The 25,709-nt window shown below is 39.0% G+C and overlaps 1 protein-coding gene across 3 annotated transcripts in view; it reads left to right on the top strand.

The window, feature by feature from the left end:
- The window catches only part of RSU1 (Ras suppressor protein 1), a 104,826-nt gene that overhangs the window by 65,097 nt on the left and 14,020 nt on the right, over positions 1–25,709 (top strand). Inside the window, exon 9 of one of the 3 annotated variants that reach the window (XR_003530188.1) lies at positions 16,650–16,840. The exons of the other annotated variants lie outside the window; for them this stretch is intronic. The gene's annotated coding sequence lies outside the window, so the exon portion shown is untranslated. The remainder of the gene's footprint in view (positions 1–16,649; positions 16,841–25,709) is intronic. 3 annotated transcript variants of the gene reach the window in all.

The raw sequence follows: 25,709 nt of genomic DNA on the forward strand, positions 1-25,709 counted from the left end.
CATCTTTCTTATAGGCCACCTTCAAGTACTGAAAGGCTGGAATAAGGTCTTCCTGAAGCCTTCTCTTCCCCAGGCTGAACAACCACAACTCTTTCAGCCTTTTCTCTTAGAGCTGATGTTCTAACCCTCTAATCACCTTGGTGGCCCTCTGCTGGACTCATTCCAACAGGTCCGTGTGCTCAGGACCCCAGAGCTCAACGCACTTCTGCAGGTGGGGTCTCATGAGAGTGGAGTAGAGGGGCAGAATCACCTCCCTCGACTTCCTGGCCACATCCTTGCTTCACTGAAAAAACCCAGATCAAGAGTAAAGTCACTGATAACATTTACAGTTTTCTTATTTCTTGAGGCCTTGGTTATATACTGAAAGTTCACAAGTTAAATCTTTGTCAAGGATGTATAGATATAGCTGAGGTTTTTGACAGTGTTAATGGATTTTAAGTATAAAATTCTAGGTGTCCTAATTGAACTAAGAAAAGTACTGAAAGTTGCCATTTGTTAGGAAAGCACTCAGCATAGATTTTGAACACCAATTAGCAATCTACACTGCAGTAGACTAGATCAAAATCAATATTTCTGCCTGGAATTCACACAACCTCTTTGAGAGACGAGATTAATATGGTTACTGTTCGACTCTGTTCTCAATCAGCTAAGTATGTGCACTTGTCATTCATATTTTGTTTTTAGCTTGTTATTCTGACAGAAGAGTCTCTGAGGAATGAAAGGAGAGCCAGTTTGAAGAGTAAAGCAATGTAACATTTACATATTTTCACACTGTTAGGGAAGCCGGCTGTTAGGCTTTGAACATTATTTATTCATTTGGTGCTGCTATTTGTTACAGATCTCTGAAATACGTTACTGACAGTAACTAAACCATCCGTCTCACTTTAGGATTTCTACTGATTGCTAATTTTGTTGACTAAGTGGTGGAAGAAGCTCAAAATGTGTTATAACTAAAAAGACATGGTTCTATTAGGACTTTTTTTTCCTAATACCCTGCTTCCATACTGAGTTGCAAGAGAAGGTTTTTTTAATGTTGGCACATGCGCTGACAAAAACATCACGTTGTAGGGCCTCCCAAATCATGCAGATCACTTCAGTTTGGGCTGATGTGTTCTAAAAATCATGCAAATGAGCTTTCCATCATGGTTGTTTACCCAGTGGGTGGAAATATAACCATCATACTCGAAGGAGTTGAACCAACTGACTCTAAAAGCAATTACTGGCAACATTGATTTTTCCATTAATTGGCTGAACCCTGTGAAACATGCAATCTCTAAGGACACTGTCTGAAATGTGTTACTGCTTTTATTGCTCTTATGATTATTAGATTTTGGATGCTACCAAAATATCCTGGACGATATTCAAAATACAAGACAGTTCCTGATTCTAAGAACTGAGAAGTCTGAAAGGCAAAGCAATGTCAAAGGGAATAAACATTTCCAAAGTGCTTTATAATTTTATGATTATTTTTATTAACTGGTTAGATGCTTCACAATATAAATGGGACCTTATTGAAAATGTTGAGTTATAAGGGGGTAATTCCTTGCCATAGGATGTCAGAGAGATTTGTCCATACATAGGTAGGTGGAAGCACATCTGGAGTTTGTGTGTTATGGTTTATCCCCAGCTGGCAACTAAGTACCTCACAGCCACTCACTCATTCCCTGTTCCCCACTTCCAGGTGGAATGGGAAGGAGAATCAGAAAAAACATAAACACTCATGAGTGTGACATAGGCAGAGGGAAATTATGCCCTTTGCTATCTGGACAGTGGGCAATGGCCAGATTTTCAGAGTGATGTGAAGGAAACAGCGTGAGGATTCAAGTCCTTATTGCTTGAATTCTGGTGGAAAAATTTTCAAGACTTCTCAAGAAAACTTAATTCACCCAACATCTTATTCACATTATCCAACCTGTGTTCTATTTCATTAAAGTTTTATACCCCCTAGGGCTCTGAATCCCTCTTTGTCATTGTTGTGCTTATTGTATGGGGCACATGGCTAGAGGTGTTATATAATTCATTTAACGGCTATAGATTCCTTTATAGATGCCTACACCTGCTAGGCCTACACCTGCTGGACATTAATTTTAGCATTTTTCTGGATTAGGATCTAAGTGCCTGCATTGGAAAGCTACTTCAGAATGACTGTAAATGTTTAATAACATTTTCAAGTTTTCATCCTTTTCTTGAGCCAAATCTGAGTAAAGAAAACTTAAAGAAAGGCAGTGGCTGATTTCTTAGAATAGCCAGCATTTCTGTGAGAAAAATCAGATGTTTCAGGAGACTTCTGAGGCAGAGATTTCCTGGATGCCATTTTTGACCCTATGTCACAGTCCAAATCAGATTGTCTTTCCTCCACTTCTGCTTGTTTGGGAAAAGTTGTTACTCTACTGCACAAAAGGTTAAAGCACATTCCTTTCCACTGCTTGGACCTGAGATTGCAATATAAGCAGTTGCTAACTAAGAATAAAGGGAAAAAAATAGGAGATAGATGATACCATGAATAACACAGACAAAGTAAATCAGTATCAGACATTGTTTTTCTTTCTTTTCTACTTACTGTATTGCTTGCCTACTGACTCTTTAATCATAGAGTTCATTTGTATATGAAAGTATTCCTCTGAAAAATTGGGAATTTGTGTATTTTGAGAAGTATTTTTTTCTGTAGACATGACAGCATGATAAAGTGATTAGCAGAGTTGAAGAGAAGATAACAGTACAGGAGATAGAGTTACAGTAAAAAAAAATTACCCTCAGTGATTTTGGAAAATAAAATAACATTTCAAATGTGTCCTGAAAAGAACAGCCTGCAGTTAGCAGAGCTGGGTGTAAAGTACTGATTGAAGAAATACATGGTTGGGAATTACTGCTGAGCACTGAATTTGCAGAATGAGCTCTGGAACCACAGAGTGTCAGCAAATGCCACCATTTCACTGCGGAAGGGTCTTATGTGACATGGAAGAAGTAATGTTCCTGCTGTACCCAGTTCTGTCAGCCCTATTTTAAGGTATGTATCCCAGCTGCAAAAAAATGGGAACCAATTAGAGAAAGTCCAGAGCAGAGGAACAAGGAAAGTCAAAGGCTAGAAAAGTTGACCAATGAGGAAAGATGGATGAAATTGAGGGATTTACCCTGAAGAAGTATATGCTGAAATGTTTTCAAACAAGTCTCTGAAGAAGAGGAAGGGAGGAAAAAGTGTGATCTTTAGTGAGAATAAGAAAAAAAATTGGACTCAAATTAACTTCTGTCATCGCTGCAGATCTTCAAAAAAAATCTCAAACTAGAGTTGATCCTGTCATGAGGCAGAAGATTGAAGCATATGAGTTCTCTATGTCCTGTCAGCCTTATTTTTCTGACTCCATTTCTTACTGTGTTCTCAAAATCTGGCCTTTCTTTGACCTTCCTCTCCCCCTCTCCCTTACTCTTAAAGAAAAGAAGAGAAGAAAGTACTTTTTGCTTTCCTTCTCCCTAAAAAGCTCCTGAAGTGGTAATTAGCACCGTCTTTGTTGCTGTGTAATATTGAATGATCTTCAGCTCTGTCCAACATACTTTAGGTGCATAAATGTTATGTATGTGTTATGTATGTATTTAAATATATAATATTTAAATGAAGAAACATTTAAATAGTAACATCAAATTCCAAAGGAGAAAAAAGAGGCCTGACACTTTATGGGGTGTTTTGGGGAAAAGAAAAATCTCAGCAGAGAGACTGTAATTATGGTCAACAACTGTTCCTAAAGGACACCTGAAGTCTGGAATGCAGATTCACTTTGCTTCCAGCTTTCTCAGCAGAGTTCGTTGCAGGGTAATAACCTCCATCATCTTAATCTCTGTCGTGGAGCTGTGTAATCCTCTTACTTCAGACCCATTATGTTGCTTTATAGCACATGTGTTGCTAGAGGGAGGTGTCCTCCCTGGTTTTATGTGAAGCACACATAAAACACTACAGGTAGGTCGCAACCCTGAAGAATTTTACAATGTAGAAGTGGGAAAGAAGTTTATTTACTTTAAAAGTAAATAAAAATTTAAATAAAGTTAAATAAAAATAAAAGTTAAGAGCTTTTAAAATATCCTCTTGTGGCTGAAAACACAACTTTGTCAGGAAAGAATATGAACACAGAACTACCAATTTTCTTAGCGAGCCAAAATAACTATTTAAAGTAGAGAAATGTGCCACAGCATACTTTGCCTACCTTATGAGGTTGTTTTCTGCTCTTATCAGGTTTGGGTCTCGAAAGATTTTTCATTTGGGGATTTTTTGGAATCAGCAGTGAAGCCTGAAAAAATGCCTTCTATAGGTCATCTTTAAAAACTTCAGTGTGAGAAGATGAAATAAATAGAGTTTCACTGTTTTGTTAGTCAGCATTACTTTTTTTCCCCCCTGAGATAAGTAGGAAAAGAAATGAAATTGATGCATCAAACATACAACTTTAGTATTGTTGCTGTTATTAAGGTATTCATTAGGTTTTGGGGGTTTTTTATGTGTCCCATAGTATGCAGATAGTGCATGAACATGCTGCAGCTTGCATTGGTCAGAACCCACATCTGTGTTTAAATTGGTTTCCCCGGTGAACTTGAAACAACTGTTTTGTTTGAGGCACCTATTGTTTTAGTCTTCAGGGCAATTACTGGGCATATTATAACAAGATTAAAAAATATTTTCCTGCAAGACTGATGTAGTGAAAATTAGTCTTACTAGGAATTTTTAACTTACTGGAGAGCAAAGTCACAGTGCAGTGAAAGGAAAAAGTATGCAAAAAAGTTTAGTGTCAGTTGTACAAAATGCTGACTTACTAATGCAGGTTTTCAAGCACTGGGAGGCCTTATTTAGTTAAAGCTGAATATGTGGGAAAAAAATTTCTTGGTGAAAAAGGAGTAAAAAAGTAAGGCGAGATCTCTTAAGAAGTAAAATGTACCATCAGTCTTGTTAAACTGTGCACACTGGCCCAGTCAGGGTCGTAGGACACTGCAGTCACAGCATAGTTACTCAGCATGTTCGTTTATGATGTCAGCTAGGGTAAGACGATTTTATATTTCATTTCTGCCACTCAGTAAGTCACCTTTTCCTGTGCCAGTGCTCTTTGCTAGTGGGGAGATCAAACGCCGTAAGCTCCATCACACAGGGGATGCTGCCCATCTGCAGACCTGGTGTAGGACCTTCGTGAGGTGAGGTCCAACATGTTCCAGCTGCCTCAGCCTTCATGCAGGTGTGGAGGTTGGGCAGAGCATGGGAACTGGGAAGCACAGTGAAGCCAGAACATCATAAATACCAAGAATTTCAACTGTCTGCAGCACAGTTGAGTTCTGCCAGTCTTTACTATGAAGTGGCAGCTATGATTTCCTTCCTTATCCTTCATACTCTCCCTTTTGATGTTACTAATTTACAGGATATACAGCCAGCAATTCAGTTTTTAATACCAGGAGTGTGTGGATCTTCAGCATCTCACACAACTACCTCACTGTTGTGCATATGGGCTTAGAATTAATCTGATTCAAAGACCTGTGTGCTGAAATAAATTATTTGATATGATTATTGAAAAAGAGATACAAATTTTTTGAGTGTTGAAAAGCTTCAGTAGTAATTGCCACCCAAATCTTTTATGATAGCGGAAGAGAGGGAAGTGAGGGAGGAGAAATAATCATTTTAGGGACTGAATTGGAGAGGTGCCAGACACCACTTCATCAAACATAAGCACAACCTCAGTAAAGAAGAGCAGTGATATCTCACAGCAAAGCCCAGCAGTTCAAAAAGGTGTGCTTAAACATACTACACAATTTATCTTTTTGGTCTTTTTGTTTGCTTAGGCTTATGGTACCTGGGGGTTTTTTTATATAAGCAAATTTAAAAGGGCTGTTTCAAGATCCGTAAACCTGATGATGTCAGATGCACACAATGAAAGCAGATCTGTGACTCTGTATCACTGTTACTTGTAGAATTATTTAAAGATCTATCTAAGTGTTTTGTTGTCACCTTCCTGCTATTTGCACCTCTAAGATTTTTGGTTTATGAGCAGCAAAAGCAAACTGTCACTATTTGCTGTAAATTGAAGCTTTTAATAAGTATGTCTGTTATACAACATTTGTCAGCTTTGAATATTCTGTCAGTAGAAAATAAAAATAGCAGGAAATCTCAGCAGTAGTGACACTGAAATTTTATCTGCTTATACTCAAAAGGTGTAAAATACAGGCTTCAAGAATAAGAAATTGTAGTTTTCCTTTAAAAAAAAATCACATTTGCTGTGGCTAACAGTAAACTCTCTATATATCACCACCAAAATAAATGACAAAGAATTTGTATGTAATGTAGTTATCTACACAAAATACTATTAAGCTCTTTAAACAGTAAGAGATGGCAAAATAGGTATTGTTTGTCAGACTCCAACACTGGGTGCATCGTTGGATGCAAAATGAAGGTGTGTAGTTCTGCTCAATAACAGACGTGTTTTATCACCTTGTAAAACTTGACTGTCATGTCAGGGTGTTTTAAAGTGCAAAGGAGACATTTCAAATGTAAACTTTTTCAAATAGCATTATTTTATTTAAACTGGAAATGTGCTTAGTAAAATGAGTATATATAAAAAAACAAAGTTAAAAGTTTACATACATGGACTTAATTGTTTGCTCTTGTTTTTCAGTGCTGGTGAGGGCGATGTTCTCTTGGTAATTTTTTTGAGGGTTTTTTGTTTAAACTTTTAAACAAATAAAAAAAAGCTAATTTATCAACCTTAGTATTTTTATTCACTAGTGAAGCATACTTAGAGTAACAGTACAAACTGTGAAGTACTAATGTATTATGCTGTGGCGGATCTCTTGTTACAGAATAGGAATACTTTGGGACAGCCCTGTTCGTCCTTAACTGAAGTGTTTTGCTTGCAATGGGACTAGTTCAGTTCTACCATCAGAAGTGTTTTAAATCCAGCCTGAAACACTGGTTTCCACCTACAGCAATTTTCCCTTCAGACTCACTTTTCTCTCATTTTATCTGTAAAACCTGTAACAAGGTAGAGTTATTGTAGTAGGTAGTCTTAGAAGATATTCTGGCAAATACTTGTCTCCTGTAGTCTTTCTGTTCAGTAGTGGATGGCTAATGTTTTGTGTTCTTTTTTTTCTGCCAGTTAGAAAGCCAGTAGCTATCATTTTCCTCTCCAATAAACCATCTCATTCACAATGTTCCTTTGAAATAGCAAGGCTGGTTTTACCAGAAGATGAATCTGATTAAAAAATCCACTTTCCATTTTAGGAGAGGGTCTACAAAAATTTTATCTGATCAAAAAGAAGTGTTACAAGATTGAATTCCTGTCCACTGCAAAAGTAATTTTTAACTGACAGTACCTTCACTCTGCTGTCAGTGTCTTTCAAGAGTAATATGGGAATGTAAAGGTGGAGGGGGGACACTTACCTAGAAAGGGATAAAATTATTCCTCTGGGAAATATTTTTTGTTTGTTTATTTCACAGTAAGGGTTTGAATCTGTTCCTGATTCAAGGGGCAACATGACCTAGAAGGGTCCAGCAGGGAGAACATGACACATAGGATTTGTTTAATTTAGAAAAAGAAAAAAGTTCTTAATTCTCTCTTTTTTCTGTTGGATTTCATTGGGCAGAAATTGTCTATAGGTGCACAATCATGATAAAAATAATGTTTTTGTCTAAGAAGTCATTGTCAGTTGAAGCCTGTAAAGCAATTTTTCTTATTCTGTAACTTTCAAAATAATTTTTAGGTTAAGATTGTGTATACATGTATCTAAAGTGATTTATGAAGTACACATCTGTAAAACTATAACAAAATCTCTTCAGCCTGGAATCATATAAAAAACGTGAAAAATGAATCTATTTGGTTACAAAGCAAAATTTAGAATTTTACAGTACATTTATAGCAGAAATAGTTGAAGAGTTGTAGATTCAGAGTTTATAGGTTTTCAGTGGCATTACCTAATTAGGAAGAGAAGACCTTTAACGTAATTAAAATAATTAATATTGGAAAACTATGTATTCAGTAAGAAATACAAATCTGCAGTAATAGACCTAAACTCTCCATCCTGGGAAGGAAATGATCAACCATGATGTGTAAGAGAACTGTAAAATAATAAGTGGCATGATACAGAGGAACTTTAGTAAGTATTTGTCATAATTCAAGAATTACAGGAAATAATCTGGGATAGAAGTAAAACAGACAAAAGGAAGGAGGTAGATGGTTTGGTATTTAGCATGTCATTCATTCCCAACCTCATTCTGCTGCTGTCTGAAGGCAAGATCACTCCTCTTCATATCCCCATCACCATCATTCCTACAGAAAAAATTGGGGTGCATGGACCAGACAGAAATCTGCTGTGTACTAGGAGCAGTAGTCATAGCACATGCCATCACCTAACCCAGGCACTGCATCTGGCCATGTCATTACCCTCCAGGTGCAATTTTTGCCTCTGTAAGGAGCTGTATTTCAGTCTCCTGGACATTCCTTGCTTGAGGCCAGAGTACTCCTGTTCGGGGGCAAATGTTTAATATTCAGGTTATAGGCGATGGATCCACCTAAAGCTCAATGAGCAGAAAAAGTTATTATTCTTTTGAGAGTTAGAAGATGGGATGGGAGTTAGTTGAGATAGCAGTTAGAAGAAGACTGTGCAGAAGTTACCTGTGGTTGACAGGAGGAGATGCATTGAGACTTGTATGGGTTTTTCTTCCTCTTGCCCATGCACCTTCATGTTATGTTAGCCCTGTGTTCGACACAGTCTGTGTAGGAGTGTATTGCAAAGAGGATCAAGTGCTTTAGCAGAAGAGGAGATGGCGTTTGTACTGTGCCAAGAGGGGTCCCAAAGAAGCGCTGTCTGTGCCACCTGCTCCCCACCAGGTTGCTATCATGGAAGAGCTGTTTCCTCTGCAGAGGACAGAGACATATTTCCTCTGAGATATAGTGTCTTCTGGTGTCTGTTGGGTTTCTGCTGCTTTGGGCTGGATACATGCAGTCTGACATGCCACTTGGGCAAGGTTGCTGACCCATAGTCTACATAGAGTCACTCTGTAACTGCTACATTGCCTGAGAGGCTACGATTATTCAAGGTCAGTTCAGCTTTTGCAGCTGGAAGCTATTTTTAAGACCTCAGCTGCTACACGTATGCTTCCCTGCCCTTTCTTCAGTGCTGAGGCTCAGGGCAAGGGTGAGATGCCTGGTCACAGAGCCACCCCACCTTCCAGCATACCAGCTGCTCCCTGAGACCTGCCAAAATGCACCCTCATGTCCTGAGACAAAGGTGCTGTACCCCTCCAGTAAAGTCACCTGCCATTTACTAGGTGGCTGGAGGACATGTGCAGGCAGCTCCTGTAGGAGCAGCTCTTGAGCTGTAAATCCTCAGCATACTGATGATGACTTGTCCATCAAATGGCATCGTTGCTGGAACTGTGTCTGCACCTTAGATAACGTGGGGGATCTTTGTCCATCTCATTTTCACATATGGTCAGCATGCACATGGTGTAGGCAAGTTTTGAAACACATAGAACTTAAGAAATATTTTTCTTGTACCCATAAAATATCTCACCTGCATTTTGACAGAGTTATAGAAGCTTCAAAGCAACCATATAATGATGTGAAATAGTTTTCTTTCAGCAGCATCTAGTGGCAACAGTTCTTATTTATCTTTCCTGGATTTCTAACTCCAACAGCAGTATTTTTAAAAGTCAGGTAAAGTGGTTTCATCTATTGGTTATATTTTTTGATGCTTTGGGAGATACGTTTAGTTTTTATGTTGGAAGCCACCAGACTATTTTAGAACCTGATGAAAAACATTGAAAAGTAATTGTAAAGCAAGGCTTTGGGAAATCACATGTTTTCAAGCGTAATTCCTAAGAAATATATTAGATCTGTAGTACAATTTAGGTGCAGTGCTTTTAAGGAGGATGTGTTTTGCAGAAATAGCGTTTGTCATCCAGTTATTCTTCCCAGGTAAGCACCCTTCCTTCAGTGCATTGCAAGAATTCCTGGGCATGTAAATAACACACAGGAATGTCCATGGGAGCAGGGCTTAATGTGGGACAAATGCTTCACTAGTGCTTCTGCTCACAGAGAGCTTTTCCCTTGTGTTTGATACAGGAGTCCTAGCTGATTGCTCAAATATTTTTAAGAAAACTTTTTTTACCGTCTTCTGCCCCTATGTCTTTACACACTTCAGATTTTGAGAAAATAATTCTTCCTTTCAGTCCAACTGTTTTGTAGGCACTGCTGGTTGAAACGGTTTTCCTGTGTTCATTGGTTGAGTAGCTCTGGTGAATCAGTTCAGTGAAAAATACCTTTCAGAGTTGTCCCTCAGACTCGCAGAACAGTGCTCTGGTGTGACAGGTGATTCTGGTACCTTTAAAACAGGAACTCTCAATATAATTATATTTTTTTTATTCACACTTGGGTGATGGTGATCTTTTTTTACTTTCTTGACAGTTTATGTACAAAAGAATATGTATGTCTGTGTGGAATTTAATGAATGAGTCTATTGTCCTTTTCACCCCGCTGCTCTTTACCAACCCTAAAAACAAAAAGGAAAAAGAAACAACCTACTTCTTAGAAGCAATTTTGATTAATGGATTGCTTTAAAATTCTGTCATCAGGAAATAGAAGAAACATATTTTGGATAACTGGATTTTTCTGGAAGATTTGCTTTTAAAAGTGGTTTTATATCTTTGCCTGGGTTAAGTGATACAGCAAATGCTTTTGATATAGTATTTGTGTTTCATCTGAAGGCTGTAAATATTTTTTTCAGATCTGCCTCTGATATCCCTGTGTTTAGCAGAAATTCTCCCTCTGCCTGAAGCGTATCCATCATTCTTTAGGGTATCCATCATTGCACATCCTGATTCAATAAGAGATTATATCTTATTATCCTTCCAGTGAGTCACTGTATTTATGGATTTAACTGGTATTGTCCAGATGTATCATCTCTGATTCACTGTGAAGGGTGCTGTGGGACTTACTCCCTCTACACCACACACTGTAGGTTGGTGTTATGTGATGCTGAGCCATCCCAGGGACCGGTTTTATCTGTGAGTGGTACCAATAGATAACAACTGAGTTTTTGTTAGTGCAGAGTTAATATATTCAGTTTTGTTAAAATGAAATGTTAGGGAAAGCTTCAGTTTATCTTCTAATACTGAAAAGTTTAATCTGACTTGGTAGTTAGGAGTTTTCACGTAGTTTCTTTTTCAGAGTCATCACAGAAGATTACACTTATCTATTTACCCTTGTTTGGTTATTCAGTGTGATGGTAACTCAATAAATATTCACCAATTCTACATGGATATTTCAACTCTTTTGAGAACTAAGGCATGAAGCATATTCAGACTGAAAGTTCAAGAAGTGTTAATTGTGATGGAGTATGTGACTTGATAAGTTTTAGGCTTCTTAAAAGGTGGTGCTTCACATAGCTTTGCGTGTCATTCAGACATGTCCATTTTAACTCTCTGTGCATCATTAGTTGAAAATTGTTTTGTTTTTCTGCTTGTTGTAATTACAGTAAGATACCTTATGATCTTGTTAAAATTCTCCTAGAAAACCCAAAAAACAACAAACCAAAACAGAGGAAGAATGCAGAACCAGATGTGCTTTTTTAATGAGGACAAATATAGTACATATTTCACAATGTTAGAGGTCAGTAAAGACATCTTTTCTTATTTGTGCCTTTTCAGGAAGTACTTTTAGAAAATAATTGAGATTATAGGCTTGCAAATAAAACAGAAGACATGAGGAGCTGTACTTCTGTGGCACTAGTAGTTGCCAGTTAGGCTGTAAGGCGAGGAAGTTAATTACAGAATCATAACAGTCTACAGATGTTTAAAAGATGAAACCACTAGTCAGAGTAATATTTTTATTTCTTATTACACTTGGGATATGAACAGTTTCAACCTGAATGCCAGGGAAGACCTCTTCATAGCAAGATGCAAGTGAATTAACTCCTTGGATCATATGTTTCCCTGAAGTACTTAGAACACATAGTTAGCAATATTTAATAAGGGGGAACACTTTCATTGCTTAGAGCATGGACTGAGTTCTGTTCCTAGCTGCTCTGGTGCTTAAAGCACTGTTCTTGGGGCCATCCAATTACAGCAATCTGTTAACCTCTTTGGAGGAAAAAACTGAAACCCATGTCCAGAGAGATGAATGAGATGGACCTGAGGGCAGACAGCTCTCTGAATAGGCTTTTGATTAAAAAATTACCTCATTCTTAAGTACTGATCGGGGAATTTCAGAGAAACAGATGAGAACCCGATATAGAAAAATTCTTGCACTTCCTGCTGCAGAAGTGTTCATGCAGGCTGGAAGCAGCCAAAATAACCAGCTTTTAGAAAATCCTATTTGCAGGAAAGGGATAATTTCATTGCATTTTTGAGACACTTGCTAGTTTTCCCAACAAGTGTTCCTGATGGTTACTGCATGCACTTAGCAACCAAGCAGAGCACAGTAGTCATTCTCAAGGAAGAAAAAATGCTTTTTTTTTCAAACAGCAAAGGCATTATCCAGATAATTTATTAATTTATTAAATTTTTGACCTTTGAAGTCCCGTCACATAATGCCACAGATTTGCCAAATTAAAGGAGTTAAGAACTTCAGTGATGAAAAGCATCAGACAGAAATTCCCTAAGTCAATGGCAAGAGAACATTATGGGCATGCAGAGAAGAGGGGACATGCTTCAGTGGAATTACTGGGGTGTTTTGGGGAGGGGCCTGGCTGAGCAGGCACAGGAGAGATGTTGTTTTAAAGCCCAGCAGTTCAGTAAGCATATGCAATGCAGAGGAGAACATCTCTCCACGCTCTTCGGTACTCACAGACCACTTGAATGGTAGATGTATTGGTGCTCCAACATCTTCTGCATACAACATAGATCCAGTCTCAAAGGGATCTTTTAGTTCCAAATCCTCTGGCCTGGTGTGGCCTTTTTCCTACTTATGATTGGTGTATTCCTATGTTCTGGGCATGTATGGCTAATTAAAAAAAGGTGGTCTAGTGGCATCACCGTGTATTAGTGATAGATCTAATACTCAAGGTCAGGCATGTTCTCTGAGGTTAGTGACTTACAAAGTTGCTAATTCTTCTTGGAATAGAGACTGTTAAAACTGAGTTCTCCATTTTTTGTTGTATTATCCGTGCCTCTCCATGCTTTCCTTTTCTTAAAGCTGGAATGGGTTTTAAACTTTGCAAAACTAGTTTTTTCTGTTCTGATGGGATTTCTTTAGATCCCATCAAGTTAAAAATTAGTCATTCCCAGGGAAGAGTCAGAGCAGTTATGGGGAAGAATTGTTACCTACATGACACTTCCCTTGCAGATCCCTGGTAGTGGTCCTAGCCATTCAGCTGCTGGTGTTTGCTGTGCTACTCAGTGTGTCGTGTCTGCTGTGTCACTCTTCTGATTCTGAAATGTCTGGCTGACTGGCTTGACAGGTTTCTTGTACTGGCTTTGAACTGCTGGATAAAATTTCTTGCAAATGTAGTGGTTCCTTCTCATCTATCTGGCTGATTTCCAGTAGGTATGAGGTTATGGTGCTTGTCAAGATTTTGACAAGGGTTTTCATGTTTGCCGCTCCCCAGACTAAGTGGTACTCATCGGTGTTTGAGCCTTCCTAAGAGGCAGTTTAAGTTGGTACCTTAGAAGTGAGAGTATTCTTGTCTGTCAAAGAAGTTGTCACTGTCAGAACAGAAAGTTCCCCTCACAGGGAAGTAAAAGAAATATAGAAATCCTTATTAATACTTGTACCTGTAAAATATCCATTACTTTTTTTTTTCAGTTCTTTTCTGCTGTGTAGGAGGCACCTTCTTGGTTGTGTTTCATTTTGTCTCTTTTTGTTCTGTCTGTCCATCTGAATCTTGTGTCCTGGTAATTAAATGCAATCATTTCAGTGGCTTTTAATCTAACCTGCTGGTCTCTTTGTGCACTATGTGTGCTCCCAATTTGACTTGATTATGTTGGTAATGTTTCTGAGTCATCTGTGGACTTGTTTGGTTATCACCACAGCCAGTCCACCCATTAAATTCTTGAGTATAGTCTTGACAGTTGTGTCAAAGGCAAGATCTTTTACCCTGGAATGTAAGAAAGGGATAAAACAAACATACTGTAATCTCCTAACTTCTGAAAGTAAAATAGAAATCGTCCACTGACCTAAGAGGTCCATCATGCTGTTCCAGTTTACACCTAGCTAGGATCAGTCCCATGGCATGTAAACTGAGCAGATTTACTACCTTGCTTTTGTCTGTTCTTAAGAGGAAATTCTGGTACCAAGCATGCCAGAAAGTATTCGAGCTGGCTTTAATGAGTACGAATTACAGTAAAGATACAACAACATAAGGCTCAGCAGTCTTGTGGAGCTGAAACTCATAGCTCTGCTTCTTCACTGCTCCTGTTGTCTGTGCTGCCTTGGCTGGGAAATCACTTCTTCCTTTTCAACAGACCTGCAGTTTAGGAATGACTCATCCCTTTCTTGCACTGACATTGACCTCGGCAGAGTTACTCCTTTTCTGTGTGTGAGCAAATGAGAGGAGAATTAAGCCTGCAATCTTGAAAAGAAGAATTGCTTAAATTTGATCTCATGAATAAGTACTGAGTCCTAATTTTATACTCTTTCTGGTGTTGAGATGGAGACTGCAATATATTAGGAATTAAATAATAGTTTTGAAGCAGATTGAAAATGCAGTGTCTGCAGTTGCTCCATTATGACCTTAACTGTGTAACTGCTCCCAGTGATGGGACCCCAGCAAGGAGACCACACCAGCTTTGTTCTGTTCTTCCTGGTGTTGGCTGCTCTTGCCATCCAGCATTCTGGTTTTTGCTTTCTTCTAAAACAGATCAGTTGGATAAATTCCTGTTAAGAAATTACATGCATTGAACAACATACATTCCTCTTGAGTTACTGTAATGCTGCCTTGTTTTATGTGAAACTAATATTTGTGCCCTAAAGTTTGCTGTTAGGGCTGTAGTACCAGTCTTCTGACATCTCTGAGCTGCTGGTGTCCAGCCTCCTAAGCTGGAGCAATGTTAGCATGCTTTGGTTAGGTATTAATGTCTTTCCTCTCAGAGAAGGCAGGTTTTAAATAGGCAGTGTCACTTCAGTGAAACCACATTTGAGACTCAGACACATGCAGTGTTAGTGCCTGATGTTTGACATTTTGAAAGAATGTATTTTCATGTTAGTAATTCTGAGTAGGGAAAATTAAGATCCTTGAGAAACAGCTTCCAAATTGTGGGGCAAACTTTCAACTGTCAAAAAAATAATACTTTCAAAATGAGAAATTATTTTTTATTTATACATTCTGCATCTGTGATTAAGGTAACTATGAATAATTACTGTCTCAATTCCCTTTGGACTAATAGCAATGCTGTTTACAGCTATTACTTTTGAATAGAGCAAGATGATTAGAACATAATGGCTTAAACAGAAAAAATATTAAAATTTAGTTTCACCAGGTTAGATTGTAACAGTGAGACATTTAAAAAATATAAACTGATCTTTATCAAATCTTTCTCGCCTGCTCCCTCCACTCAAATACCTTCTTGTCTCTGAGGAGGAAGTTGCTGTAGGGGCTCTATAAGAAATGACTCATTGCCCTACACTAATTGCTGAGCTGTTGTTTCTTGGGTGTTTTGTTTTATTTCTATTTTTGAACAGGTCTTCACGATCAAGCTATGTGTAGCTACACTTATGTTTAGGAGAGATTAAAAAACAGCGTGTTTTTATGATAATGAGATGTCGCATGTTTTCTTTACATTTGCAGTTTGTCAAAGTATGTTCAGGACAATACCTTAACTGCCTCCCTCTGTCTCCTATTTGGGGGGCAAAGACCAGATAGGGTACGACTTTGCCAAAAATTACAGCCCAGTGGTGGGAAAGGGCTTGAAACAAAACTAGATCATGAGGCGAAAATCCTCAATGATTGTAGGTAAGAGTAAAAGCTGAGCTGCAGAGTGGTCAGCGAAGGGTCAGGGATGCATTACTCCAGCATCTTGAATCAGAGGACTTTGCAAACAGCCCCATGTGTCTCCCTACAGCAGCTCCTGGTAGAGCCATCTGGTTTGAACATAGTTTTGCAAAGTTACATTCCCTGCTGACCAGTGTTCCAGTAAGCGGGTCCTGAGGAAAGCTGTGCATTGATCTGACAGGGATGTTGAAGGATCATTACTGCTGAGCAAGCCAGGGCCTTGTAAACCTGTCATGTTAACGCAGCACTGCCTGTAACAAGCTGTGTTCATATGCTCTGGTAGAAAGGGAAAAGTGCTTCCCCTTCTAGATGTGAGGTGAGGTCTTCAGTCAGCCTGTCCTCGTGCTTTCTGCTTTCTGGAGTATAAGAACTTCTACGTGGTTGTTTGGTTTATATTTATTTGTATGCCATTTGAACTGCAAGGTGTAGGAACCAGATCAACAAGCCAAAGATCACAAAGTAGAAACAAAGGAGGTGATTTATCTGAGATGGCACTTGATCTCAAGTTTCAGGTAAGAGCAGATTGCAAAGAGAAATATGTTTCATAAGAGATAACTATTAACGCGTCTTTGTAGCTTAAAAAAAAAGGTGATGAAGTTGGTGGTAACCTACTCAGAGCATATTTCAGCCTGTTATTCTTACTTAGTACATATGTGACATGGTGTGAGTTTTTTTAAAGCATAATTCTATCTGTGTTTCCAAAGGCCAGTGTCAGGAAGATGGGCAGCAGCAAGGATTTGAGTGGATCCTTGTGGTGATAGGCATGGTGGAAATGGATGCTCAGTGCTGGATGAAAGCCTTTTTATTTGCAAGCTGACTGGCAACAAGAATTAAGGCCTTGACCCCACATCCTTTATATTGGTCAGTGGAACAGTGCCATAAGCAGATTGCTCAGGTAAAATGTTGTTGCAGTATCTAAGGAAACTTCTCTGAGAAAAATTGTAATTATTCATCTTAACCCCTCATTTTCAGATACAGAATTATCAGTTAGGCTTAGAGGGTTTAACCCTAGAATCCTAAGGAGAAACCAACCCTGTTCAATGCGAGGGACCGGAGTTTTACCATTGACTTGAATTGAAGATGGGAGTTCCTTGCTGTTTATCTGCTGAGATGAAAGTATGTCCTGACTGCAGAGAAACAGTAACACTCTTTGCTTCCCCCACTCCATCACGTCAGGTAGTCTTAACCATCTTGTTTGACCATTCATTTTGATTTTTATCCTCATCTATGAACAAAGGAATTGTACATACAATTTTATACATAAGCCCTGTCAGACTACCTGTTTCTGGATTTAACAGGTTTAGCCCATTGTGGACAGCAAAGCTGAGCCATTGAGAGCACCGAATAACTGTTACTCAGCTGAGGAAATTTCATAGCAAGTCACTCTTGCTGCCACCTCAGTAAAAAGTTGTGAAACCTGGGAATGTTGTTCCACAGAGAAAATAATTAGAAACTTCAAGACAATCAACAAGACTCAGTTTCCTTTTTCAGGAACAGCAAATATGTGAATGTATCAACCTATGATCTTCCCTACTGGAAGCCTAGCATCTTGCCTAATTTGGTGACGTGAAAGCAGCATTTTGTTAGATTCAAAATGCCCCCTCAGTTGCAAAAAAACCCCAAACCCACAAACAAAAAGGGGTAAAAGAAGTACTGGAGCTCTTTGATATGGAAACATGTATCATTTTGTAGCCCTGCAGATGCTTCATGTAAGATCAGTTATTATGAAAGTACAGGTGCTTGGTGTGAAACTTTTCAAAAAAATATATTGGATCACTTATATGGAGATAAATATTTTTTAAAAAATAGAACTTGAGCATCTACTTTTTACATATTGTTGCAATGAAATGTTCCCGGGTTTTAAGCTGGACATCTGCATAAATTGCAGTGCTGCTGTAAATATTTCTCAACATGGACAGGTAGATGCTATTGGAAAAACCAGAACAAATTCTTAAGTTGCCAATATTGTCACAAAGTCTCCCTGCAGAATGAAGTTGTTTGACAAAGTGTTTCCCTGGTGATTTGGCTGCAGATGAAAATGTCTCGAGCAATAAAATTCTGTGCTCAGGTCTCAGCTCTCTGTGCTCATCAATCAGAAAATGACATATCAAGGATTTTTTTGCTGGATTAGGTAATATGGTAGGGAAAATATGTGAGGCATTGATACTCCTTTAAATTTCTATATGTAGAGTTTTTTTCTACTCTTAAATGCACATTATTTTTAAATATATACATTTTTTGCCTACATCTTCCTTTAGTAATCAGTAGTGCTGCAATAGAACTACTGTAAAACTATTTCTTATGTACACAGATTTTCTTGCCTGGAGATAAAGCCTACTCTCTGAAAATCACTGTCAATCATAGGGAAGAGAGAGCTGAGGTGGAGAGATGTACATTTAGTGACAGCATTTCTACCCTCAGTGCACTGTCCTTTGTGGTTTAATATATTAATGTTTTGCCAATAAATGGCATTCTGTAGAATTTTTGTGGCTCTATGTGTTGTAAACACAGTTTTGCTGTGGATAATCATGTTCTGCATCTGCTGATACTTTCATAAGGTATCATTAATGGCTTTAGAAAATTCAGTTACGTGGCTGCAAAGAAATAAATCACCTCATAGTTTAATTACCTCTAATATAACAGCAGCAGATATCTTCTGGGAAGCCGCCTTCTGTGTTACTAAATGACTGTCGATGAAGCTGCTTTTCTTAAAGGATGCTTTATTAGGGAGATTGTTTCACAGTGTTTTATGCTACATCTGTTGCTGCCACCACTAAATTTTATAAACTAATTTGAAATATGACAGATGTCAGTAATAACTTTTATTTCATACCTGCTTTTTAAGGAGAAAAAATGGAACTTACTGCAATTCCCATAAAGATTTATATGAAATGTTTCATACAAAATTCTTTTAAAATACTTCTAAAATATTATTTTGAACGATGATATGGGATCCGTGGAAATACCTTAAAACAGATTTAGCAGATCTCCTTTGTGATGTGTGTGGCCATTCATTTCCTACTTAAATGTCTCAAAACTCCTCTTCAGATCCAACCACCTGAGAGACAAAAAGGGCGCACAGATGGAAAGATAAGTATCGTATATTAAAAAAAGGAGTTATAAAAGGATGAGAAACAAGGAAAGGAAAGAAAAAAGCATAAAAGTGGTACAGGAGGAAAACCAGTAAGAAGATGAAGGCTGATGAGCTAGAAGGAGAAGAGAAATGGGAAGAACCGAGATTCTGGACAGGGGAGATAAATGAGAAGGGTCAGCTGATTAAGCAAAGAGAAGAGATAGGAGGAAGTGCAGCAATAGCAGAAAAATGGAGCATTTAGTAAAAGCAGAAATCAGGGATACAAATAATGAAAGGATGGGATATAAAAGATTATTGGCAGCCTTTTCCTCCCATTACCAATCAGTAGGTGGGAGAGAGGGATGATGGACAAATGTCAAAAGCACAACCAACTTCTATTTTCTTGCTTGTCTTCTTCTTAGAACTCTGGGGGGGTTTTGTGTGATTTTGGTTTACCATCTTTACTTTGGGTCAACTGTACTTCCTTTAATACCACTATATTGCTAAACTCAGTGACTGCTTTGAATTACTTGAATCATATTATTTTAGGAACATAACTTGAACTATCAGGCTTTAAAATTATTCTGAGCAATTTTGAATCATCTCTTCCTCGTGCTTTTAGAAAAGTGCAGGTTTCAGTACATCCCCTCCCCTATTTTAATGCAATAAGTAGCAAACACTTCGACTTCATAGCTCAAGTGTGTAAGGGGTGTGCAGCCTTCAGGGTGCTAAATATGGTGGTGGTGCATAATCTCAAGCATCTCCTGTCCCTAGGGTGGTGAGGTGGCTCCAGAAGAGGTACAGAGCTCCCAGGATTTAGATGGCTGACCAAGATGCGTGAGTGTGCAGGGATGAAACCCTTGGCTATGTTGTGGCCCACCCTTTCATTTGCTGGCTAACAAATGTTAGCCAGGATGGCGGGATAAAAGAGCAAGGCTTTCTAAGTGATAAAGCCTAGGTACATTTTTGCTCTCCGGACAGGGGAGTGTGCTCTGCCCTTTTCTTTGAGCAATTTCCTTACAGCAGGGGTTCACAGGTTGTTAACACTTTACAGGGTAATAGGCAGGTTGTTAACTAATGGCTATTTTTAACCTCTAAGTTGTAGGCCATAACAAAAAGAATACATTCTATTTCAAAAGGTGTTTTTTAAAGAAAAAAATGGTAGTTTTTGCTGAATTCAGGAGGTAGGAGTTAGGCAGCTATTAATGTGTTGAATGCAGTGAGAGAAAATTTGAGCATAAGGTACAGAGACATGTAGGTTGGGTTTGGATGAACACATTTCTGTGTGGAAAATTATATACTGTCTCAAGGAAAATTACTCTTTCCCTCTGAAAGAAATTGTTGTTTTCTCCCATGTAGTGAGAGAAGTTAAGATCTCCCATTGTTGCATATGTAGTTTTTTCCCCCATACACATAAACAGAAGTACTATTAAAGTAATTTTTTCAAAAATTATGGAAGATAATTCCTTTAAGGAGGTTTCTTTTTTCCTTCAAACTTTTTATTTCATCTGCTAATTATTTTATACTGCAGTTGTGAACCCCTGGCTTGTTCTTCATTGTTCTTGCAGAAATAAAAGATACATTGCAAGTGTATCTCCCTCCTTACTAAAAATAATTCCCAAGTAAAAAAAAACATTCAGAAAGACTCTGAGAATATCTGATCTAAAGTTGTCAGGACTGAAATTATATTTCAAGAATATAGTAAAAAAAGCCTGTAAGAACAGAATCAAGTTAAATGAAATCTTCTTGTTTCTCTCAGACCAGAATAAACTTAAGTACAGAATGGGTGTAATGTAAAGAGTAATAACATAGTCACAGCCCAACTAAACAAAATAGCAGGTAAGGAAGATGTATTCTGGAAAAAGCGTAGCTCAAAGGAAAGTCCTGCCCTTTTGTCCTTGCCTCTCTGTTATTTTTGACTCTCTAGAGCTGATCTTCAATGCATTTGCCGAGCAGGGACAGCTTTTAAAAGGGAAAACTGTTCACAAGAACCAGGATTTTCAAGAGAGGGTCCTCAGTCTGCCACCAGTGATACTTACACAATGTGTTTGATTTTGATTTTGGCCCTTTTATCTAGTCTGGAGTGGGACCTCATTTGGGGCAGCCGTGATGGGTTTGCGACATGGAGCAGTGGAACTGTGTCAAAGATGTGGGGACATCAGCAGGGAATAAAACTCTGTTTTTAGAAACATTGTACAGGGAAAAGAGGCGATTTTTCAAACATTTGAGATGAATGAGTGCAGAGTGAGCCCCGAGTCGGCTGGTGCTGTTTGCAGGATCCTGGGCGTTGCCATAGAGACCAAGAAAGGGGTAACAGAGGAGTTTTGAAGAGAATATCAGCTGGGGCTTCAGTGACACTAACTTAGCATGTGATGTCTGCCAAAGAGCCCTGCTGGGGAGACGGGCAGTAATGTGATATGAGAGCAGGAGAGCATCGAGGTCACCTGGAGTCTGGTAAGAACCACTGAAGTCATGTCTTGGACAAGTGGGGAGGTGGTGGAAATAAGCTCACCTTGTGTTCACATATGCAGGTTATTTCCAAGTTATCTATTGGCACATTTCCTGACAGGGTAATTGCTTCTGCTTCCTCTCCCATTCCTGAAAATATTGAGTTTAATTCTAACAGTGCCCGCTATGGAGATAATTGCCAGGTCCTCTGTGTCTTGAGAGCGCCACCCTCACATCCCAGAGGCCTCACAGGCTCTCCTGCCCTGACTGCTTAGTTCTCTTGGCAAATCAAAAAAAAAAAACGTAGGCTGACCTTTTCCTGTGCTTTGGCAATAGTTTTGTGCTCTCTGCAGTATTTTCTCTTGACTCGTAGAAAATGCAGAGTTGACATCTGTGATTGGTTTTTGTTAGTGGAACAGATTTAGGAGCATGGGTTACCTGCACGAGTGTCTTTGCTAGGGCCATGAATCTGAGCTGTTGGATCTTCAAAGACAGATGCTGAGTGATACTTGTAGGCAGCTCGCTGGACCTAGCACTTATCCCTCGAGACTGGGGACCCACCCACTCTCTCCACAGATCTGCAAATTTCTCACAAAGCATCAGGCCAACTGTTATGTTTGGAGCCAGGGGACTTCTCTTTTCAAGCAGATAGTTCGAGCTGTATTGAGTCTGTACTTCACAGTAAGTCACTGTTCAGGATTTGCACTGAAAACCTCATTTTTGCTTAAATAAGAATTATTAACTTTAACTAAACACATGAAGCTTGTCGAGTGGGTACAGTACTAAAGATGTCGAGTGAATGAATCATGTGCAGGAAGGAGAGTCAGGACAAAGTTTGTTGCTATAGCGTGGAATCAGAATCTGGACAAGGCTCAAGATCAAGATATATGACTGCTCAGATACAAAGTAAATAGCGTTTTTAAAATTAATGTCCTTGGCATTGGCTCTGTTAATACTTCCCTTTTGCAACATTTATTTTTTCATTAATGCAGCTAATGTGACTGAGAGATGGATGTGAAGAAGTGACAAGCACCATGTATGTTTAAACAGGGAAAGGTCTGCTGCAGTCTGTACTCGTGCTGACAGTGCTTGATCTTGAAGTAATGGTACTGAAAATTATAGACTAAGGAGAACAGCGTTTAAGGGATCCTTGCATCAGTCAAGAGGCCCCTCATGTTCTTCTATTCTGTATCATAAGAGCGTAATGAATTCGCATGGTCCACATGCTCATCTATTCCCTCCTTCCCTCTATGCTCTTTGTCTTCACTGAAGTGAGAGTTACCTGCATGTTTCTTGCAAAATACCAGCTTTGTCCTCTTTCACGTGCCAGGGTCATGAAACTTTGTGTGTCTCTTATCCCCCTCTTGCCTTCACAGCAATTCTTTCCTCTCTTCCATCCTTCCTCTACCTTGGTCTTTCTTCCTCTCCCTGAGGCAATTTGTTCTGGGTGTCAGCCTTCCTAAACTGTACTGGTAGCAAATCCTGCAAAGATATGGGGGTGTGCTGGTTTAAAGGTAATACGGCAGGGGAAATGAACCCAACTCAAAAGAGAGATTATAAGTTAGAATAACAATTTAATAGAAATAATACAATAAATACAGATATACAGACAAGCAATTGGTTTTAACCCACAAAACCCAAATGTATAACCCAGCACCCTGGGGCATGAACAGAGTGGTGTTTGTTGGGCCCCCCTCTCCCCATTCTGATCCCCCCGTGGTCCCCCTGAGTCCAAAGTTAAAGGAGAGGGGAAAACCTGTTGGTAAGAGTGCTGTTGCAGTCTGGTCAAGAATGGTGGTTGCAGTCTGGTTGAGAGTGGTGGTCTCAGTCTGGTTGAGAGTGGTGGTCACAGTCCTTCTCTGGATCCCACAAGTGGTACCAGAAGTCCCGAGACCCCAAGATTATATATCCTCAGGTTCAGGCAGGAATACCCAGAACTTCCCTCAGGGCGGGGAATTCCACAATGGGTCTGAGGACAGGAGCATCCTCCTATCTCACAGGCCTCTTAACACCCAGCTTATAGCCTGAGGGGTCAGGCATGCTCTGGGCAGCTGCTGTAAATGGTCTATTTGGTTTCTGGGAAATGGCATGGAAGGGTATAGAATACACAGTTTTGGGTTACACCCACACAGTGATGAGCAGGTCCCAGATGTTCGAACTAGGACAGGAGGAAATGATGGGGAAGTGTTAACTCTGGCAAAGAGTTAACTACTCACTGGCTCTTTGGTCTGTAGGCCATTCCCGCAGACCTGGATGCCTGAAACAGCTGCAACTGCTAAGTACTGAAAGAGGTCACAAACCCTCTGTGTGTATATGTACCTTCTCCGTTTCATTTTCTTGTTTTCACCAAAATGAATGTGACACTGCCCGTTACCTAGAACATTCCCTGAAATGTTGGAATACATCGAATAATCCAGCATCCTGAAATTATTGTGTAATAGAAAAACACATGGAGAAATGCCGCTAGGCCAACAATCGTAACATCCAGGGATGTACAATTACACCTACTGTACTCGTAGGTCATTAGTCCCTAAGCACGGTTGTTTTTCCAGGATACATCTGACACTTTCCTTATGAGGGCATTCTACAGACCTGTCTAATAAGTCCTGGGCAAGAAATTGGGCTTACCTGTGGGTCTGTGTCCCATTGTTCTCATTCCTCACCACTCTTTGTCAGCTTCGCATGGGCTCATGGACTTTGAGTGACAATGGAGTTTTCTCCACAGCACGTATGCATGTCCCGCTGTGCAGTTGCGCCTTCCGATTCCCACCGTCTGATTTGTGGGGGTGGGGTTGAGTTACAAAAATGGATTTGTCTATTTTCTTTCCTTTTCCTTTTTCCCCTCTGGCTGGGTTTTCCCATGCCTCCATCGTATTAAATCTGATAACTAAAGAGCTGCATAGACACATTAACTTGCTGACCTGACAGAAAAGCATGCACCCCGAAACAGAAGCACTTTCTGGACCGGGAAAGTGATCTGAGCAAACTATAGCATGAGCACCAGACTAGGCAAAAAAGTGAAATTCATGTACCTTTGGGTTTGGTTGGGGTTTGCTTATATTTATTTTGAGTTTGCAGTGTGGTTTTGGATTAGTGATTTTTGACTATTTTGCTTTGGCTGGGTGTTTTTAATAAAGGGATATATTTGCATTTTGTTAGGCAGGAGACTAATCAAACGAAAGGGAAAGTTTCTTGAACAGAAAGAAATGTGAGAGGTTCTGGAATTTGTTTCTTTTGAGTTTCAGTTTAAAGTGTGTCAAAAAGACTTTTAGTTGGGAAGTTGATGTGAAACATAAAAAAACATTTCAGTGTAGTAGTGTTTAACTTTTGAATTAAGTATTTTTCATTCACACAAAAATATGTTATATATATTTCAGCTTGGAGTTCAGTCTTGATCCTGTTTACTTGCTTTGATAAAACCTGCAGTCCATTGACATAGAGACCAGTTGTTCACCATAGTATCATTTCTCAAAGATAAATTATGCAGCAGTAAAGACAAGTTCATAAACTTTATTGTATTGCTTTAGTAGCAGTGCTTTAGGTACTACTGGGAAGGCAAATTCAACACTAAGGCGTTCTGTAAGGTTTATTAGAACCTGCCAGTGTAATTTTTTTTCCTTTTTAGGACATTTTTCTAAGCTCAGTAGCAGGAGAGGGAAAGAAGAGCATGGTCTTTTTTTCTTGATCTTTGGTTAATCTTTCTGACTTCCTGCTTCCACTAGCAGTAGGATAATCATACTATAAGAAAAAAATTATACTCTCTTTACTTGATTGACTCAAACACATGTAGCTTTTTATAGGCTCACCATTTTTCTTCAATAGCATTCATCTTTGTCATAGTTTAAAAATTATCTAGAAATAGTACAGTTACAGTTCTTAAAATTGTGTGCAGCTATGAGCAATATGTACCATCCAGATTTTCCATATGTTGAGACAATGTTCTAGTTTTATATGTCTGGTAAAAAATTATGAGGGTTAAACAGTCAATAGAGTGAAACTGAGTCTTAATTGAATACTGAAAAAAAAAAATCAGGGTCAAAGTACTTTACATTTGTATTCTGAAGAATTTTAGGACAAAATGTTTCTCAGGCCCTTTTGTGGTAACCCTGAAATATTGTGTCTTTATGGCCTTTGCAAACTGTACAAGTGGAATGTCAGCACCAGGGATTTATGTCTGTTTGCCTTTAATTGATTCATTTTTTTCTTAAGAATTTCAGGAGATCTTTAAGCAGCTGTCATTTTC

This window comes from Corapipo altera, unplaced genomic scaffold, assembly GCF_003945725.1.
Source record: "Corapipo altera isolate COAL_440 unplaced genomic scaffold, ASM394572v1 63, whole genome shotgun sequence".
NCBI lineage: Eukaryota > Metazoa > Chordata > Aves > Passeriformes > Pipridae > Corapipo > Corapipo altera.